This window comes from Chelonoidis abingdonii, unplaced genomic scaffold (assembly GCF_003597395.2).
Source record: "Chelonoidis abingdonii isolate Lonesome George unplaced genomic scaffold, CheloAbing_2.0 scaffold0520, whole genome shotgun sequence".
Taxonomy (NCBI): domain Eukaryota; kingdom Metazoa; phylum Chordata; order Testudines; family Testudinidae; genus Chelonoidis; species Chelonoidis abingdonii.
In genome coordinates this window covers 14,624-36,090 of record NW_027424781.1, presented here as the reverse complement: position 1 = coordinate 36,090, position 21,467 = coordinate 14,624, and the positions used below count along the sequence as shown (strand labels likewise).

Below are 21,467 nucleotides of genomic sequence, written 5' to 3'. Positions count from 1 at the left end.
GCCTCGCGCAGAGCCCCTTTTGACCCGGTTCCATGGGTGTAGAGTGTCCACAGCTTTCCAGAGCTGCCGGTTGGTGGTGGTCACAGCGCCACCCTTTTAGATGGGAGCAACTCGCCGCTCATTAGCCTGTGTTAGGATTTTTGAGTGCGTGTAGGATAGTTACATGAATGGGTCATTATGTTGAACTAATTGTGTTATCTGCTGTACACTCTGACTATACTCAAAGCTCAGGAGTGCAGCCCGGTTAGCCCTGACAAAAATTTCTCCCTTGAGTTGCTTACTTTCTCTTCCTTCTCTTCTTTACGCAAGTTAAGCCTGATGTTTTCAGATCCAGTAACATTTTGCTAGTAAACTACATACCAATTGTTTTTTCTTACTGCATCCAATATTTTTTCCATGGTATGAACGTTTTTTGTGGTTTTCTAGTTCAGCGAATTCCACTTCAGAATTAGGTAAATTATAAAATGTAATTGTCTTTTCCTCTACAATGTAGCTATTTTAAATTCTCTTGCCTTTGTTTCAAATAAACAAGCAGTTTTTCAAAGTGAATTTTTGTATTTCCTGCTATAGCTTTTCGCGCTGGCTGAGAGTCTGGGAGGATATGAAAGCCTAGCAGAACTTCCGTAAGTCAGTCTTCCAGGAGAGATTTAAGATGAAACAATCCTTAAATTGCACATACTGTGAAAGAAAAGCTTCTGTTGGATTTTGCGGTCATCTTGAAACTGTCGTGTTTAAAATCTGAATGTTTCACTTTGTGGCCAAGCACCACAGAGCTAATTTTTATATCATATGAACATTTTGTGGCTGGTCAAGAAATGAGCAGTGATGTGATTTATTTTAGGAATTTTTAAACAATGGAAGACTCTTGCTTTGAATGGTACAGTATGGTGTCACCAAGACCTTCCCATGATTTCTTTACCTCCACTCCAGTCCCATAAAATGCCAGGTAAAAGGATCACAGTAGCAGAAAGTAGCCCTAAAAGCCATGGTTCTGTCTGATGGCGAATTCCCCTATTTTAGGCATTGTGGAAGATGGCTATAAGGCTACTTTCTAAGCAGTGGTGCAAGTAGAAATCATTTCTTGCCGGTACTGCACTCATAGGAGGGATACAAGTGGGGGGAACGTGGCCACCCCACGTGGCCCTGCATGTGTTAAACAAATGCAGTTGTAAAATGATACATTAGGTCCTTGGTGCCTCCTGTACTTCCAGGTGTCATTGAGGATCCAGCAGCACCCCAAATTGAAAACTTTTTAAATGAAAGAAGGATAGGAAGGATAATCACCCCATTTTCCTTTAACACACTATTAGTGCCTCCCTTACGTCCAAACTAAGCATCTGCCTGCTTGCCTTTATCTAAGTATTGCTCTCTGCTAGGCACTAAGAAAGCAAAGATGCTCCGTCATCTGGGTTTGATGGAAAAGAGGCAAAAAACAGTTTGTGCCATGTACATCATGATAAAACTACAGCCCACATTGTTGGTTTTATTATTTTCCTCAACAAGACATACAGGAGGGGCAATCAAAATCAGCCTGTCAGAACATGCATGAGAAATATCTCTGGACAGATAAGCAGTTGATCAAAATCACATTCTCTGATCTCTTGGGGCCAAATCCTGTTCCACTGAAAACAAAAGGAGTTTTGCTATTGACTTCAGTGGGAATATTTGACATTTGGAGAGGAAAGAACAAAACCACTCAAGCAAGAGTTATGTTGCTTATACCACAGGTATCAAAGGCTGCTGACTCATGTGAAAAAGTCAGCAGAGCAGACATCTGATCTTTGTCCATTGCAAGGCAAGAGGGAAATCGGCAATCAATGAGGCTAGAACAGTCTCTGTACCATATCCAACTCAAAGTCCATCTGCAAAGGATCAAGGAATATGAAGGCTCCAGATTACCTTGAAGTCCTCAGTCCCTTGGTTAGAACGCTCCCATTAGTATATGTTCATTGTCCAGAAGCTGGAACAGGAAAGAAGCAAATGGGGAAGTTTCCAGGGCCTTCTAGCTTCTGCCAAGTGAAGGGAAATCTATTCTCAGTGTGAAAGATGGTATTTGGAGTCACATGGGCAAGTTACATGTCCATCACCCCCACCCATATTGTAGTTAGAATGTTCACAGGAAAGATCCATTAAGTGTAGACAGGCGTTTTCCAGGGGGTATTGTGAGCTAAGTGTTCCTTAATGAGCTGTTCAACTTGACTTGTCCCTTTATGTGCTGGCTAAGTAACTTGTGGGCATTACCACAAGAGCAAATATGTAGTAAATGTAGCTAATATTCATAACTTCAGATACCAAGATGAATATATGTGCATGGAAATAGCCTAATCATAAGTACCAGCTATTTCATGTACATGACAAGAAATTCTGAAAAATCACATAACTGAGACCCTCTGTGCCAGCACCATTCCCCGCTGGAGTTTTGTTCTGTTATGTAAGAGGGATGGAGCCAGTGATATGAATGTTTAGCCTAAAAGGGCAAGGTTAATTTTTAGCTGTGAATGAGCCTTTGATCCTAGTCAGTGACAGCATACATTCAGGTTAATGGGCTTCAGTGTTCCTTTGCGGTTACCAGGTTTATGGACATTAAAGTGATGTGATGAGGTGGTTTTTAGGTTTGCAAATCTGTGAACCTCTGCCTCTTTGAGACTTTATTTATTGCTGGTCATAACCTCATGAGCAAAGGGTGCAGAGGATAATGTGGGAGGATATGTATGTCTTTTGTAGCACTCTTCTGAACACCAGGTGGAAGGAATTTTTTTTCCCCCTAGTAAGTGTGGACTGATTCTTTTCTCTTAGAAGGCATGTAACCTTTTTTTAGGTACTGATTAATGCAGAAAACAACTGGCGCTGTTAAACTTTCTTCAAATTCTATAGAAAATTACGTTCAGCTAGATTTTCCAGTCCAGTGCTGAAATGGGTGTTTTGTATGTATGAACATCAACATGCTTAATTCTTCACTTCCCCCCCAAATATGTAGTGTTCAGTCTGTTTTATATGGGATTTGGGTGAGGAGCCATTTTATCATATGTATGATTTAATAAAAGACAAAATTTTAAGTAGAATGTATCCTAAACTGCATTATGCTATTGTACCCAAATGTATTTCAAAGGGGGGGCTTCAACTTCATTTATAGGAATGGACTCCTGAAACTCTTGCCACAAAAATGGTCCATAGTTATGCAAATAATCCCACTGTCTTCATGGGATTGATCAAATGATTAACGGGTTAGAAGATTAGGTTCCAAGCTTGTAAATTGTTCTGGATGAAACTGACAATGCCTGAGCTGTCAGATCAGAAGGAGCTTCATTCAGATAAAGGTGGGCAGATGTGTGATAAGTCTTAGCACCATTGCTAAGATGAGGAACATAGTTTCAGCAAAGTTCTTGGCAGTTTCCTGAGGCAGCTGGTTTAAGGCTGTAAGTGTCCAGTATTATAATCTTCACTTATAGTTCTCTTACCCACAAAGCTCAAACATGAGGCCCTTTTGTTCTTTTTTTATTTTGCTGCTCCAGTTCCAGTTAACAAAATGCATGTTAGACTAATTTGTTTGCAAAGAAGAATTCTGTGTTCAGTTACAGTGGGACAACACCACTGATTCCTGTCAAGCTGCAGAACTGGTGTTATATACTAGTGTATAAGTAAGTATACTAAAAGGCGTCCTAAGGCATTCCTCTAATGATTTGGACTTGATAGGATACAGTATGAATGTCATAGATAATTCAGATTAATAGAGAGAAAAAGAACAAAACCACTTATTAAATACCTTCCATCCCCCTCCTGAGGGCTCCTGACCAAGGTAAAACAGCACTACATATGCTACAAAAGGCTTTGTTTTAAGTTGTTAGCAACATGGATTGTGCTGTTAAAGCCCTAGAATGAATGCCTTCCCTAGCCCCGAAGGAGCAGAGTGCAGCCTTGCACCGTCCCTGGCACCGCAACCTACTAGAATCTCTTGGCAGGTACAGGGTACTGCCCTACTTGCACTCCAGCCTTCTGAGCATCCCCTCCTAAGTCCTGGTGTAGGTGGCCGGGTGGGCATGGAGCAGGAGGGGAGCTGACACACTTCAGAGCAAGCTTTGTCTGTCCCCTTTTCCAGACTCTTCAGTGCACCCACTCTGTATCTTAGGTCTCAAGTCTTTAAAACTCCTTGTGGTGAATTCCTGATTCTTACATCTCAGCCAGCGTGCTAGCTACAGTGCCTGGATACCAAACATGATCTGATCAGTAGATCCAACTGGGTTTTGGCTACCTGCTGTTCTTCCCTTCATGAGATGTGATCAGTGGTGAATTTAGTGACCCCCGCAGTCTTCTAAAAACAAAGTATATTTATCCCTAAACAGTAGAATGCAGCATAGGATATGAGAGACGGTTTATTGTTTTAAAAATTGTCTGTGTTGCATATCTATCTTACCTAAAGGTTTAGATAGCCCTGTCTTATCCTGACCTCTAGAGGCCCAGGGGCAGTTAGCTCCCCAACAGTGTCTGGGTCATCCTCCCCTTTAAGTGTCAGATCCCTCAAAGCTTAGTACCTATCTGTGTAACACCTGTTGGGATTGCTTGGACCCTTTCCTCTCCAAGGGCTTGTCCCTTCTGGTGGAGCTGGTCTGGCAGGCCCAGCAAGCAGGGGCTGAGCCAGGGCTTCAAAGCAAATTGCTCTTGCATTGTCTTGATAGTTACCTCTTTCTTCAAATAATCACACCTCCCTTTCTCGGATACAGTTCCTGACAAGACTATGATTCACAATATCTGCATACAGCAGATAACGCAATTAGTTCAAAATACCACATTCATGAACTATTACAGGCAGCTCTAAATCCACCACAGGCTTAATTGAGCTGCAGTGCTCATTAAAGGGTGGCGCTGTGACCCCCAAGGCAGCCTGGGAGCTGAAAGCTGGTGTAAAAAACTTACACAGGCCTCAAGGGCTTTGGAGGGCACAAAGAATCCTCTGTGTCTCTTCTAGGGGAACTGGGCTGCAAGTTCTGTGTCCTGTGTTCTTAGAATCTGACCCAGGGCATATTTAATCTTTTGACTCTCCTTTCCTTAACTATACAAACTAGCAGGATTAGTAAATGCGAGTGAAGCAAAAGCAGAAAATTCCTCCCTCAAAAATACTATATTTTATTGTGTCTTGGCTTAAGGTGAGATTATTAGTAGCATTTAGATCAACTGAAAAACTGCCCCCTCAGTCACTGTAAATCAAGGAATATCCTTTCAGTTTTTATTATCTTCCACAGTATTTATCATGGGCTTTTTCGCAGGACAGTATGTTCTTTGGCCTATCCTCTTCAAAGTGGGAGTCTCAGCCACGTATGAAAGTATGGACAATAGATTCACTAAATCCACATGATGTACTGTAAATCTCAGGGTTACAGACATTGGGAGTAATGGAAGTTCTCCTTAACTCTGAAAATGTTAAGTAATTCTGAACAAGTGTAGTTTGGGCTCCAGCAGCTGACACTCCAAAGCCAGCTCCGGTAGGATCTGAGCTCCCCCTCTTCTGTGCTAGCAGCTTCCTTGCAAGCAAATTCTGTCTCCGGGTCAGACTGAATTGGAAAGCTTGTCCCTATTCTGTCTAGGAGGAGTGAAAACAGCACATCCCCACCTCTGGCTCGAGGAGAGGGGGTGAAAGCAGAGACCCCCACACTGCTCCTGCTCTATGGTCGTTGGCTGGCAGCCCCACCATAGGCAGCAGGTTATATGTGCTCTAGGTGCCCAGCTCCAGGAATATTCAGGAGGGCTGGGCTCCACCAATATCTGGAGCTGGATTTCTCCCCTGGCCCTGCCTGGAGCGGGCACCGGCCCCTGCCCCTGCCACCACAACTACTCCCTGCCCCCGGAGCATCCCTCCTCCCACCCAGTAGCATAGTGGGGGGCGGGGAGGGGGAAGTGGCCACTCCCCTCTGAGCACATTTCCAACTCAAGGTCTTTGCAGACAGCCACACTCACTGGGCTCTGGACTCGGAGTCCGGCGCTGGGTTTTGTGTGTGGCCGCTAACTGGCTCTCTGTTCCCAGCTCCCTCCCGCAGCCCCAGCCCTGCTCGCTGGCTCTGGGGGCGCTGGCAGTGTTTGCTGGTTGCTGGGGCTGCGCTGGGGTGAGGAGGAGGAGGCGCCTGCCTGCAAGCTGGCCGGCTCCGTGAGCCAGGGTGGGCTCTGCCAGGAGGGGAGGAGTGGCAGTGCAGCCCCTCCCCTCCCCCAGTGTAGCGGGAGACTGAGGAGCAGCTGCCCCGTTGGTCCCTGGCAGCCCCATGCAGAGCAAGGTGGCTGTGTGGCAGGGAGGGGACTCTGAAGCCCAACTGGTGCTGGTGGAGAAGGGAGGGCGGAGGGAATGTTTTTTTCTCATGGTCTCTCTTCAGCAGAGGGGGCTGAGGGAGCAGCAGGACCAGGAGGCAAAGGAGCGACTTTGGGTTTTTGTCCCCCCTCCCCCCCACACACACTGTACTTACCCCCCCTCAGTGTTGTGTCTGTGGCTGTGAAACTGTGCTTAGTGCACCTTGTGAAGGAAGGGGGTAAAGGTGCTTTAAGGTGCAGTTATGTCTCCTCAGTCTCACTGCTGACTAGCGACAGACCCAGTGCTCAGAATTCAGCAATGTTCTCAGGGACTGTACAATGCTCTTAGCAGGCAATTGAAAACTTGCATAATGCTTCAGCAATGCCACCTTTTCACTTAGCTATCTCCTGAATAGTGGTGACTGGGGCGCGGGGGGAGTGTAGCAGATGCCAATTTTACACCCTTTCAAGTATATAACTAGTTATATACAGGTGTTACGAAGTGGGAATGTTCTTAGTGTTTTCTCTGAATACTGTGTGGGTGCCTGTTTCCCCTATGCATTTCTTAACAATCTAGATGGTGGGATAAGGGGGTGTGATTGTTGTAGAGCCCTGGAGGGCCAGTGTGATGCTGTCTGCACAGAGAATGGCAGAAACCCTGGCTCTGGGCAATTGATGGCCTAGGCTGCTCTCCTCCAAGGTGCCAGCTGAAGGTGTTGGAGAACAAAGAGTTCATGTGGCCTCCTAATGCCTGGAAAAGAGACAAAGGCCAGAGAAGGGAGTATTAGTGCCTGTGCAGACTTCCGGGAAGCACATGGTATGGAAGGGTGTGCTCTGGAACCACTCCTTCAAAGCCAGTCAAGACTCTGGGGGAGCCTCCTCTCTCTGAGCATACTGTCTCCAGGGCAAGATGCTTACACCTTCCTGGGTCTGACCTCAGAGCATTCAGCATGCCCTTCCACACCATGAGCTTTCCGCAGTGAGTCCACCCAGGCATGATCCTGGAGCAGCCAGAGGTCCCTGCACCCCACTTTGCAGTCAGACATGACTCTCAGCAAGCCGGTAAAACAGAAGGTTTATTAGATGACAGGATCACAGTCTAGAATAGAGCTTGTAGGTACAGAAAACAGGATCCCTCAGTCAGGTCCATCTTGAGGGGTGGGGAGCCCAGGTCTGGGCCTCTCCCCATTTCTCCAGCCAGCTCCAAAATGACACTCCCTCCTCTGGCCTTTGTGTCTCTTCCAGACAAGGAGGCCACCTGATCTCTTTGTCCCGAACCCCTTCAGCTGGCACCTTGCAGAGGAAGCTGAGACACCCACACAGTATTCAGAGAAAACATTAAGAACATTCCCACAAAAATATAATACCGTATGTTGAAGCAGGCAAGTGCTGCTTCTGACTTTCCACTTTTAATTGACGCTTGTAATCTTGTAGTGCTGATGCGTGGTATTCATTTTATCTCAGCAACAAATTTTTGATTTATAGGGCCACTACTAGTCAACAATGGATTTTTCCAGTAGTGATATTGTACAATAGAGAAACTTAAATACTTACAGCTTCCAGTTCATGTTTACACTATAATAAAATATATATATCGGCTTACAGGGCGGAGGAGGCATCACCATTTTGGGCACCACCAAAAATTATACAAACCTGCCACCCGTGATCCCCACTATGTTCACCTCCTAACTGTAAATGGCTGCCCCATGTGTGGGGACAGACAGTCCAGATGTGCCTACCTTTAAGATGGAATACAAGCACAGTACTTGGTTGGGTTTTTTGGAGGATGGGCCTCTGCTTCTGCCTGATTGACTAGCAGACTTTTTTACACTAGCAAAACTGAATAAGTACAGTAGAACCTTAAAGATAAGAACACTAGCGTTATGCACTGACCAGTCAACTGGACACCATGTGAAACTGGAAGTAGCCAAACTCTGTACACAGGAGGGCATACTTGGCACACAAAACTATATGCACCTGTTTTTCCATACAAAGAGGAGTCATTGTGGCATCTTTGAGAGTGATTTATTTGGGCATAAGCTTCCATGGGCTAAAACCCACTTCATCAGATACATGGAGTGAAAAATATAGTAAGCAGTGTATATCTTCCCCCCACCCCCTACAGCGTTTATGCCCAAATAAATGTGTTATGCCACAACAACTCTCCTTTGTTTTTGCTCATACAAACTAACTTGGCTGCCACTCTGAAAACAGTAAACTTTAAACACAGGCTTTGTAACAGTATTTCATTATGACACTAGATCATTCTGGGCTTATCTGAAGATAAAATGGTTGAATCTTTCAAGACCTGTGCTTCTGTGCTAATGCTGTAGCCACTGCAGCTAGTAGTCAAACTGAATTTAATATTGTCTGTCAGCTTGGGGTGAGGAGAATACAAAGGAAAAATTGGCCATTCTCTAAGTGCTGAGTCAGAGAGAGAATTTGAGTACTTGAAACACAGGTGGCAAGTTATATGGACGCATGTGCCCGTTGCTCCACCATGTTTTGGCTTATATCTTGCAAAGAGCCGCCCTGTCCATAAGGATGGACCCCGGGCAACCGCCCAAGCCCCTGCAACTTTGTGGGACTCCCGTGCTTCAGGGGAAAGCAGGGGTCCAGGGTGGCATTGCAAGGGGGCCTGTGCTGGCAGCAATGCAGTGTCCTTTCCCCTCAAGTACCCACACCTGCCCCACCTTCCTATCCCTGCCTCTGCCCTGCCTCTTCCTGCCCCTTTCCCCCAAGCCTCCACCCCACCTCTTTCTGGTCCGCCCTCCCACCAAGTAACACCAGAGCCGGAGGGGCAGGAGCAGGCCTGGGGCCAGGCTCATTTGCTGCTGCTGGCACCAGGCCCCTCCTGCTAACCTCCCCGTCACCCTGAACCCCACATCCTCCTGAAGCATGGGGCATCCAAATGGTGGGGGCCTGGGGCAACTGCCTTGGTCCAATCCTATGGATGAGATGGCTCTGTCCTTGGAACCCGTTCTGGACACCAGCCAAAATTATACAAACCTGAAGCCCGTGCTTGGAAAGTAATACTGGTGCCATCTGGAGGAGGAGATCTGGAGAACTTGAAAATGAAGAAACCAATGTTCATAGGTGGCAGTGATAAAACACGGTAGGAGTACTGAGACCAGCATTAAGTTACAAACTGAAAGAAAGTATATTGCTGCATGTGTGCTGTCCCTGCCCCGATCTATGATTGTGAAAGTGCGGGCCTTACAGAGAAGGAAGAAAACAAAGGTACAAGTATAGAAAGAGATTAATGGGGAAATGGAATGTTAAGAGAAGGGCAAGATAGAGGAGGCATGTGGAAGAAATTAGAAGGAAGATAACTTGTACTGTCCAGCCTGTCATTGAGAAGGTTGGAGTTTGAGGTGGGCTGGAAAATATGGATAAGAATGGGAGAAGAACGAACAGCAAGAAAGAGAATGGTGGAGAACAGAGGACACAAGAAAGAGAGTGAGAATAAATCGGATGGAAAGACTGTATTGACACGTCTGCTAGACATTATCTTAATCCTCGTCAGGATAATGAACCCAAATTCACCTTTAGGGCCATATTGGTACACTTAATGTTGTATTTTTGTAGAATTTTTTTGTTAGGCGTTAATGTAACCAAATATTCCTGTCTCATGCTGTAATCTATTTCTCAGAGATCAAAGGAGAGTCTGAACAGTTACATGATACTGTAAATAAGTGAATCATACTATTGATCTGAAGTATAGCAATCACCTAGAAATGGTGGAAAATGGAATTCTTTGTTAATATCCATGTATAACTAATTACCGTGATGCTCGTAGGAAACTTCAGAGTCTCAATTATATATTGTTCGCCAAGGATTCGAGCTGTCAGAGAAGGCCTGGAACTTGTCCTTAAAACACAAAAAACGCTTGGTCCCTGATCCTTTTTATCTCCATCTGCTTGATGCATTATGCAGGAGAAGTGAATTGTAAGACTGAGATCTCCAGTCCCCCTGATATGAATATTGACTATAAGAACCTATGAACTAATTCTGATAGGGAGCACTGTAGTTGCAAAGAGTTTTATCTCTACTATGACTAATCACCTACAAACGACTAGAAGATACACAACAGCTACCTTCAATCATTTTAAAAAGTTTTGACCCTTCCCCCACCCCTCTCTTATTCACTAAATGCAAATTATGCACTCCTAAATAGCCTTCAGACCACATAAGCAGCTGCTCAACACGGACTCCCCTCTCCCCTCAAAACAAACAGCTGTGAACATTCCAAAGCAATTCCCCTGCCTCGGCTCGGCTCGCTCGCTGGAGCAAAGAGCAGCTGTGTTTGTTTTTTTAGAGCTGGTCGTTCAGCCATTCTTCCGGTTTGTTGTGGACAGGAATTCTGGGATACCTCTTAATACCCTGGAGGCCAATAACAGCGCTGTTGGTGTCCACACCTGATGAGCAGCGCTGCATCACCAGCGCTGGAATCGCTACACCCAGTCAGACCAGGTGTACAGCCAGCGCTGCAGCCAGGGAGTTGCAGCGCTGGCTGGGCTTTGTAAGTGTGTACACAGAGTGAGTTGCGCATCACAGGTAATTAGTTAGTTACATGGAGTTAACATAAAGAATTGCCCATTTTCCACCATTTGCTGGTGATTTGCTATTTCTTCAAAGATCAATATAGTGATCTCACTAGTATTTACAAGTTTCATGTAACTGTTAGACTCTCCTTTTGATCTCTGAGATAAATAGATTACAGCATAGACAGGAACTATTTGTTACATTAACCTCTAACAAAATAAATAAAAAAAACGCCACAAACAATACAACATTAATGTACCAATATGGCCCTAGAAGGGTGAATTTGGGTTCATTATCCTGCAGGATTAAGGGGGGGGGATAATGTCTAGCAGCGTGTCACAACAGTCTTTCCATCCTTGATTTTTCCATCTCCTTTCTTGTTGTCCTGTGTTCTCACCATTCTTTTCTAATTGCTGGTTCGTTCTTCTCCCATTCTTATCCATAAGGTCCAGCCCACCTCAAACTCCAACCTCTCAATGACAGACATGGACAGTACAAGTTATCATTCCTCCTAATTCTTCCACAATAGCCTCACATCTATCTTGCCCTTCTCTAGCATTCCATTCTCCCCATTATCTCAATTTTTCTACTACTTGTACCTTTCTTTTTCTTCCTTCTCTGTAAGGCCCGCACTTTCACAAATCATAGATCGGGGCAGGGACAGACACATTGCAGCAATATACTTTCTTTCAGTTTGTAACTTAATGCTGGTCTCAGTAACTCCTACCGTGTTTTTCACTGCACCTATGAACATTGTTTCTTATTTTCAGTTCTCCAGATCTCTCTCCAGTGGCACCAAGTATACTTTCCAAGCACGGGCTTCAGGTTTGTATAATTTTGGTGGTGTCCAGAACGGGCTTCCAAGCAGAGCCATCTCATCCATAGGATTTTGGATACCAAGGCAGTTGCCCCAGGGCCCCCACCCTTTGGGATGCCCCATGCTTCAGGAGGAATGTGGGGTTCAGGGTGACGGGGAGGGTTAGCAGGGGGCCTGGTGTCCAGCAGCAGCAAATGACCTGGCCCCAGCCTGCTGCCCTGCCCCTCCGGCTCCTGGTGTTACTTGGTGGGAGGGGGCGGAAGCCAGAAAGAAGGGTGGGGTGGAGGCTTGGGGGAAAGGGGCAGGAAGAGGCAGGGCAGAGGCAGGGATAGGAAGAGGTGGGGCAAGGGTGGGTACTTGAGGGAAGGACACTCATTGCTGCCAGCACAGGCCCCTGATTAAACAAACATTCTAGACATTCAAAAGTGGGCCACATAGGAAATAATTCATGAGGGTTCTTCTGCCTTAAGGTAGAGCTGATAGAGCTTTACAGGATTAGACGCAATACCACCCTTATTTACAGACTTATCTTCCCATTGATTTCAGTGGACTCAGCCCATATGCTGGGCAGAAGACGACAATGGCATACACATCATTGCTTCTCACTTTCACTTGAAATTTCACTCAGTTCTTCTACCTTCCTTACTTGCATAACCTCAGTTTCTTTGAATTTACCTTCAAACCATGGTCTTTAAAACACAGATATCCAGTTCCAGCAGGAAGACTTTTAGATATCCCATGTTTAGACAAATACAATAAAAAGATTGAAAGTAGTATAGATATTACTTCCTTTTCCAGATGAAAACTTGGAGCTAGTGTGTCCAAAGTACCCACTGTTTTTCCTTTAACAGTTATAGTCAGGCAATATTGTACCAGATTCTCAGCTAGTACGAACCAGTGAAGTCAGAGCTATGTAGATTTATTCTAGTTGATGCCCCATTGACTTAATTGGAGCTATGCTAGTTTTCACTATCTGAGGATTTGGGCTTTTATGTGTAGATTAAGTAGAGCTATCACAAAACTGCTGTTCAGAAAATAGTCACCACTCCTACAAAGCTGGCAGATAATTGTAAAGGCCAGCTTAATTAGTTGTTTAATAAAACCTCTAATGAGTCTGCACAGAGACCATTTTTCTTTTTGTTCAGCGCTATTATGACTCACGCCTCAGTTCCTGAAGAGGAGAGAGAGGTTCTTGGGATCAATGATACTTTGATTCGCCTGTCAATTGGTTTGGAGGATGCACAAGATATACTGGAAGATCTGGAGCAAGCTTTGAACGCAGCAGTAAGTCATCTAATACTTTAGTGCCTCTTGTTTATAAAAATGATTTTTCTTTTGCATTTTACTTATGGCTTTTCAAACTAACAGTGTATGGCATCGTTCACCATTTATCTTAAATCAGTGGAATACAGTTATCTGATAAAGTAAATAATACAAAGTTCATTATTACAAACATACCTTTGTTATTTAATATTTTTAATCTGACTGCATTTTGGGTTTTTGAATTTCCATGATTAGTATCCTGTTTACATATCCTCTACAACATCCTGTTCAAAAAAGGGGATAGATATAGATTTCTAATGTGCATGATTCTTAGAAGCTGGCAGTAATAGTAATTTCGTGATTGGTAATGCTTAGGCATAGAAATGATTAACAAGTTTATGTACTTCTAATAAGGACAATGGCTGCTCCCTGCAAAGTAATCAAATGCAGGAAAGAATTGGCTGGTAACTTTTTTTGTCTAAGCTAGTGAATTAACTCTTGAAAATTAAAATCTATGAAAAGTTCAAACCTTACATTCCCCCAGAGGTCTCAAAAAAATTTAAAAAATAGGTTTTTTTTTTTGTAATATCATGCCATTTGCATTCTTTCAGCATAGGTCCCCTAAAACACACAAAAGGAAAAAAGGCAACGGCAATTGATAATTAGTTGCTTCTTCTGTGAACTTGCACAACATTGTACTCTCCATTGTATGGTTGGCATGGTGAATGACACCTGCTCTCAACAAATATAGTGTTCTCTGCAAGCTCTCCTAGTAGAATGGACCAGGCATAACTGCCTAATCTAAAGCAGAGACACTTCTGTTTAGTTGGAGCACCAGTCTGGAGGTACATAATTAAAAAAATTGCAGCATGAAGTCCTAATATTACATTTTAGTGTTCTCATCATGGTGCCGAGGTGGAACTCAGCTGGTCTGTTTTGTTACACATTGCTACAACACAGGAAAGGCACAGCTATGTTAGGATGGCATGCCCTGACACCTTTACTCTCCTATCTTATCAAGTAGCAAATCATAGAAATGAGGGATTGGAAGGGACCTCAGAAGGTCACCTAGTCCAGCTCCCTATGCTGAGGCGAGATGAAGTATGTTTGTCTAGTCCAGTGTTTATCAAACTTTGTGCTGGTGACCCCATTTAGACTCAAAAATCATGATCCTCTTACTAGAAAAAATTGTGACCCCCTACCTTCAGCTCTGCTTGAGGCTCTAGGCTTCAGCCCTGGTGACCCCATCAAAACGGTCACAAACCACATTTTGAGAACCTCTGTGGTAATCTATTCATAAAAACCTCCACTGACTAGGGTACCACAAGCTCCCTTGGAAGCCTGTTCCAGTGCTTGATTATCCTGTACTTAGGGGAAAAACTAATAGATAATCTGCATCAAGGGAGATTTAAGTTAAGCCAATTACTGTTTGTCCGACTTTCAGTAAATATGGAGAACAGTTTACCACCATCCTCTTTAAGATCCCTTATATTTGATGTCTTATGTCTCCCTCAATCTTCAAGATTAAAACATCTCCAGCTTAACCTTTCCTCACAGGTCAGGTTTTCTAACCCTTGTAATGGTTTTTTGTTGCTGTCCTCTGGACTCTTAGTTTGCCCACATCTCTTTCTTAATGTACAGCATCCAAAACTAAACGCTACTCTGGCTGAGATCTCTCTCCGGTGTAGAATAGAGGGGGACAGTTCCATCTTGTGTCTTACATACAGCACTTCCTGTTAATACACCCCAGAATGACATTAGTTTTCGTTTTTGCAACTGAATCACATTGGTGGCTCATTCCATTAGCTCCCAGGTCTTTTTCTGCACTACTACTGCTGCCTAGGCAGCTATTCCCTGTTTTATAGTTAGGGATTTGATTTTTCCTTCCTAAGCGCAGTGCTTTGTACTTCCCTTTATTGAATTTCTTCTTGTTCATTTCATACTAGTTCTCCAGTTTGTCAAGCTGGTGTTGTATTCTAATCCTGTCCACCAAAGTGGTTGCAACCCTTCTCAGCTTGGTGTCACCTGGGAAATTGTAAGAATGCTCTCCACTCTATTATCCAAGTCAGTCAATGAAAATGTTGACCAGTACCGGACGCAGGACTGACCCCTGCAGTACCCCAGAGAACCATTGGTAGCTTCTCTCAGTACGGTCTTTCAACCAGTTAATAGTAATTTAATCTAAACCACATTCCCCAGTTTCTTTATGTGGGACTGTCAGAAACCTTACTAAATATCAAGACGTCACACCTACTGCTTCCCTCCTTCCACTAGGCCAGCAACCCTGTCAATGAGGTTGGTTTGGCATGATTTGTTTTTGACAGGTTATGCTGGCTGTTACTTAAACCCTGTTATCCTCTAGATGCCTACAAATTGATTAATTTGTTCAAATATCTTTCCAGATTTCAAAGTTATGGTGAGCGTTCTCTAATTGCGTTAATCTTCTTTGTTCTTTTTAAAAAGATAAGTACAATATTTGCCTCTCTCACAGGGCCAGTACACCCCATTCCCCTGGAGGTGGGGCAAGGGCAGAGTAGGCCCATGGTTAGAGCTACTAGGACTCTCCGGATTGCTGGGAAGCTTGGCCCAGCGGCCAGAGTCAGTAAGACTCCCTTAGGCTGTAGGGATGCATGGCCTAATGGTCAAAGTCAGTAGGGTTCTCCTTGGCTGTGGGAGGTGCTTTGATGGGCCACCCCCCAAAGAGGGCAGCCAGGTAGGTGGACCCAGGCCCTCCCTGCTGCACCTGGGCCCAGGTCAGGGCCCTGGTAGTGGTGAATGGGTTCACCACTAAGTCAGCGGGGAATCCGCCTGCAACATACTGACTGCTGCCAGGACACTGGCTAGTCCCTCCCTGGGCTGCTTCCTACCATAACTCTTGAAGTTGAGGTCACACTGTCTTGGGGGTCTCTGGGCTCCTCAGGTGGAGACTGAAATCTCCCTGGGGCATCAGCAAGTACCTGGGCCCCTGCCTGGAACTCAGCATCTCCTGCGATCTGGAATTGTGGCTGCTCCTTGGCTTATGCCGGCAAGATGCATCCTTCCTCCTTGGTAGCCAGATGAGACTGAGCTAGTCTGCTCCCTTTTATACTGTAGCAGCAGCAGTTGGAGAATGCCCAGTAGGGTCAGGGAGGTGTGGCTTTTGCTGCTAAGAACACTGTTTTAACCCCTTCCTCTCCAGTGCGGGGCCAGTACACTCCATCACAGCCCTCCTCGAGAACTCATGGATGATGAGTGAGGTCCCAAAAGATAATTGCTAATGATTCTGAGATTGCTTCAGTATCTTAGAGTGAATTTCATCAGGCTCTGACTATCTGAATACATATCTAAATATTCTATAACCAGTTCTTGCCTTATGTTGGTTTGTGTTCCTTCCCCTGCGTTGCTAATTTTTGTTAAGCATCTTTTTTAGTGAAGACTGAAGCAAATAGGCATTATATACCTTTTGCCTTCTTTGTGTCATCCATTATCATCTCCCCTTACCCATGGACTTTTCCTTTTGTCTCTTGTTTTAATAATACATTAGGAACCTCTTATTGGCTTGTGTGTCTCATTAGGTGCACTTCATTTTGTGCTTTATACTTCTGGATTTTGTCCCTATGTGCTTCTGCTATTCTTTGTATTCATCTTTAGCAACATAGTTTTTGATTTTCAGATAATTGAAGTGCTCCTGATGCAGCCACATTAGTCTCTTGCTATTCTTCCGATCTTTCCTTTGTATTGGGATAGTTTGCTGTGAATTTAAATTGGTCTCCTTGAGAAACTGCCAGTTCTCCTGAACTCTTTTCCCTTACATTCTCTCCCACCCCCAGGAACTTCCCTACCAATTCTCAGTTTGTCTGCTTTTCAAAAATCTATTGACTTGATTCTGCTGCTCTCACCCCTTCCTTTCCTTAAAAATCACAAAATCTATGATTTCATGGTCACTTTCCCCCAAATTGTATTCCATCTTCAGTTTCACCAATTGCTCTGTTAGTCAGAAGCCAGTCTTATCTGACTACCACTCATTATTTCTTCCACTGTCTGAAATAAGAAGTTGTCACCAACATACTCCAAGAACATATTGGAAATTTTGCATTTGACTGTACTACTTTTCCAACAGATGTCCGGTCCTGTGTTAGAACCAGGTCTTGTGTTTCGGTTTGTTTTTTTTAAATCTAGAAATGCCTCATTCACCTCTTCTTCCTGATATGGTGGTCCATAGCGGACCCTCTACTATATTGTCCTTCCTTTATCTTTACTCAGAGGCTTTCAACTGGTCTGCCTCTTACCTCCTTCTGAGCCTCAGAACATTCATATACACCTCTACCTAGATATAACGTGACCCACTATAACACAAATTCAGATACAACATCGTAAAGCAGCGCTCCGGGGGGCTCGAGTGGATCAAAGCAAGTTCGATATAACGTGGTTTCACCTATAACATGGTAAGATTTTTTGGCTCCCAAGACGGCATTATATTGAAGTAGAGAGAGATTCTGGAGGATGCCTGTCTCCTCCTGTCTGTTGTGGGCAGAGGAGGAGAGGGTGACAGAGGTGCTCTTAATTAACTCAGATCTGCATTCAGCAAATCATTGAAACCTGTTGTCACAGTGTGGCTGGCCCCTTTAAGGGGAGATGGGCCAGTCCCACTGCACCATAATTAATCAGCTGCTTCTCAGCTTGAGGGAGTAACTATGGGGATCAGGTGATAGTTTAATGGACAACTGGGACTTGTAAAAAGGCTGAGTGTAGTCAATGTAGGTGTAGAGCCACAGGGAGGTACTTGTGGAAGACCTTGAGCCTTTTCTTTGGAGCAGTCCAATGGAGAAGTTTGTTACTTGCCTCAACTAATACAACAAGTCACTGGCAAAACATGGGACTAGACCCATGTACTGTCTTACATCCCTGTGCCACAGCACCAGGATATTAGTGTAGTTTAAAAGGAGCATGAAAAAAAATACAAGAAATTTGGGGTAGAGAGAGGATCACTTTTCCATGTGTGCAGCATGACGAGGTTTGCTAGTAAGACACATATAACATAGCTTGAATTACTGCATATGCAACTGAAACTATTCTCTGTAATAGAATGTTTGTGGATTGGAGAAATTAGCCAAAAATTGAAGTTCTGAGCACTTTTGCAACAGTCAAGTAGTCAAACTTATCTACAGAGGCCTTCTAGGAGCATGACTATATCTATTGCTAATGTGTTTTAGCAAGAAACTGCCCATAAACAGCTCTGCAATACTAGAGGACACCACAATTAATTATATCATGCTTGTCTTCGTTATTGCAGGTCCCAGAAGATATGGTTCGCAAGTAGGAATCTAAGACCTGAAATTGGAAGCTGATTACTACACAGTGAAGGCACCCAGAGAAGATTAAATTAAAAGCCAAACCACTGATAAATTTCTTCAGATTTTTCCTTTAAAAGTGAAGGGGGAACCACACCCCTAAACTTATAATCAAAGTTTAGATACCCAAGCAGTCTTTAAGCTTTGCTCTCTAGTGACTCAACATGGCTCATAAACTTATGCACAAAACTTGTGCTTTCAGATGTGTCATCCTCCTGCTCTTATGACTTGAAATGTCACTCTCCTTTCTGAGAAAAGTTTGTTGATCTGAGATCAGCTGTGATGTACATGCAACAGTATTATATCCAGATCTCAAATATTAAAAATTGGGGTTTTTTATGCTGTACAATGGTGAGTGCATGCTGCAGTTATGTTGGTACAGGCTGACTTTTTGAATGAGAATATCAAATCTGGTTTGATTTTGTGTAACACTGAAGATTTAAAAGTCATAACTGATACTGTACTGTAATCTTCTGAAGATTTGACAAGTAAAATAAGCAGGATTTAGTCTGAATTTTTAATGGAATGTATTATATGAGAACAATTTTCAGTCTTAACTCCTGTCTTACCAACATAAAACTTGTTTCAGTATGCTTGAATTTCTAAAGTGGATAATTTAATGAAAGGGGAAATTAAATGAGGCATTTGTCAGACAGATTACAATGATAACTTTAATGTTTTCAAAATTTTCACAGAGCAAATGAATTCTAGACTTGGTTTTTCTTTTAGAAAAGAAGTCTAATATTACACCACATACTAGTTCTCTGGCCTTTTAAAACCCACTATTTTTTAATCTAACATTAAATTGTTTAGAATGTTCTGTATGAATTGTAAGCGGAACATTAGTGAATAAAATGAATGAGACAAAGCTAGCATTCTTTGCTCAGTGCAGCCTTTTTATAGATGCAAGGTCTTATCAATATTTTACTATGTTATTAATATTATTGAAATCTCACACCTGAGTCCTCACTATGGTGTGACAAGATGTTGGAAGTTAGGATGGAGAAGGGTTTATTCTGATGCATTCCCACATTGTGGGTAGATTTCATTGATATTAATCTTTTAGAAGGTAGCTAGAAACTTTTCAAATCAAAGCTTACGTTTAGCAGAAAGCAGCAAAAGTAGTTTAAGAAAAAAGGTTTTGAAATTGCCAAGTGTATTTACTGGCATCCTTTCTTATGCAGTATCCTGCTAAATAATCCACTGAAGTGGCCTATAGAATCTCAAAAGGTCCAGAAAATACAAACATGGGTAGGTTATTACAGAATTCCCTTGGAAGTGTTTTTGCATGGCTGGGGGGGGGGGGGGTGGAAAAAGAGGGAGAAGAGTGTTCTCTGACACTTGAGGAGTGATGAAGGGGGGGATGGAAAATACTTCACACACCCCTAATGAGAAGAACTGTAGCTGATCTGTATAAAAGGTTGCTTCACTTCCATAAGGTAATGGTTGTGGAGTGTAGAGATGAAGATGGTTAAGTAATGCTTGTATTTGTTTTTGTTGACATCAACACCAACAGATGATAATTGCACACTTTGGCAGCATAGCTGCCATTGCCAAGGAAAAAGCCAGTTTCCTTTCAGGTACTGGCACTCTAAGGGGTATAGCAACGGCAGGGAATCTGTTTTAAACCATCTCTGAATCTCAAATACATTGCAAGCTGGATCACACATTCATTAAGGAAATGTGCACATCACAAGTGAAAACCATTACTTTGAGATACCACAGCCTCTGGCAGACCAGGCTTTCTACATTCCATATAGAAAGTAAGACCAAAGTTTCCTGCCTAAGGAGTTCTCATTGCTGTGGTCTTTTCCTCAGAGAGCACACTCATCCTTTGGCCATCATGCCCTTCAGTTGATCTGCTAGAAATAGTACAAGCCATCTCTCCTCTCTGTTCACTCACCTTTCACTATTGAAGTATTTTGAAGGTGCCCATTACTGTAGCATTTAGGTGACAAATTATGTCCTTCCTGTATAATTCGTCTCTGGACTTGTATAAGGAACCTAGTAAGTCCTTGCCAGTAAGAGTATTGTTCTGCTAATTTTACTCAGGAGGGCATTTTGCAGAATTAAGTTTTGGTGCACATTTTATTTGTCAAAAAAGTGGAGGCTCCAGCATGGCACTGGAGAAGCCCAGGCCACTGGCTGCACAGATGTGGGAGATCACTGTGTAGCTCCCCTATCCCAGGGGATAGACTCAGTGGTGAGGCTGCATGCAACCCTGACACAGCACAATGACTGGGCCTGCCCCTCTGCACTAGGTGCCTGTCTGCCAAGCAGGAGCCAAGTTTGGAGGGTCTTAGTGTGGCTTCCATAATAGCTCCTAAGCCTTGCAGGGGGTTTGAACGAATTACACTCACCCTGTACAGGGAACGTCTTCTCGCAATCGTAGCACCACCCTCATACCCAGACACCTACCGCCAACTCCTGATATTCTTCACCCCCGCTTCTCCAGCCACCAAGATGAGCCCCATGTCCCTTGACCACCCCACCTGGATCTCCCCCCATTTGCCCAACACACTGGACACTGGATCCCAAACCACCACTGCGCCCTATTTCCTCCTGCAGCATCTGGGTCCTACCAACACCTGAGGACTCCCCCCCTCCCCCATCAACCACTTTCCTTGACCCCTCTCCTGCTGAGTCCACTTATTGTTTGGCACGCGGGAGCTCTCCAAGCCCCTGTCCATCTGGATTCCCCCAGAGCTGCCTGCACCCAGACTGCACCACACAGAACCTCTCAACTCACGACCTAGAATTTCTACCACCCCAAAGGGCGGGGGGCAGGGTGTGAGGGAGAGAGAAGGTTTGCAGAGTTTTTCCTACAACTTGGGGGAGAAACCTGGGTGGGTACGACCCCAGCCGCAGGATACATTCAGGATTAGGCCGCAGGGAAAAGGAAGTCCCATCCAGTCACCCAGAGCCCAGCTGGGACTAGCACCTGAGAACCTGGCAGCAGGGTAGGAACGTAGCCCAGCGAGTTCAGTGCATGTCTTCCCCAGTTCTGCCCTGCACGCCCATCAAGGGTGATGAGCCCTACTCTCTGTAGGCTGGCGGGGTCGACAGGGCGTCTGCCCCCAAGACAATACTGCCACTGCTGGGGGAGAGTTGCAAGAACGGAACACAGTTTTGTGGCTGCCTTGTGCAGAGTCATTTGTTTTCCTGGCAGGGAAAATAATCGGCAAGGGACATATAAATTTGAGCAGGTGCACAGAAGTGCAGAATTCCCCAGGAGAAAGTCA

General features: G+C 44.2%; 1 long non-coding RNA gene across 1 annotated transcript; it reads left to right on the top strand.

Moving 5' to 3' along the window:
• Positions 1–565: 565 nt before the first annotated feature.
• LOC142046028 (uncharacterized) lies at positions 566–19,093 on the top strand. Its single transcript, XR_012654949.1, has 3 exons — positions 566–623; positions 12,778–12,916; positions 18,168–19,093. It is a non-coding gene; the product is annotated as an uncharacterized LOC142046028 (long non-coding RNA).
• Positions 19,094–21,467: the final 2,374 nt, after the last annotated feature.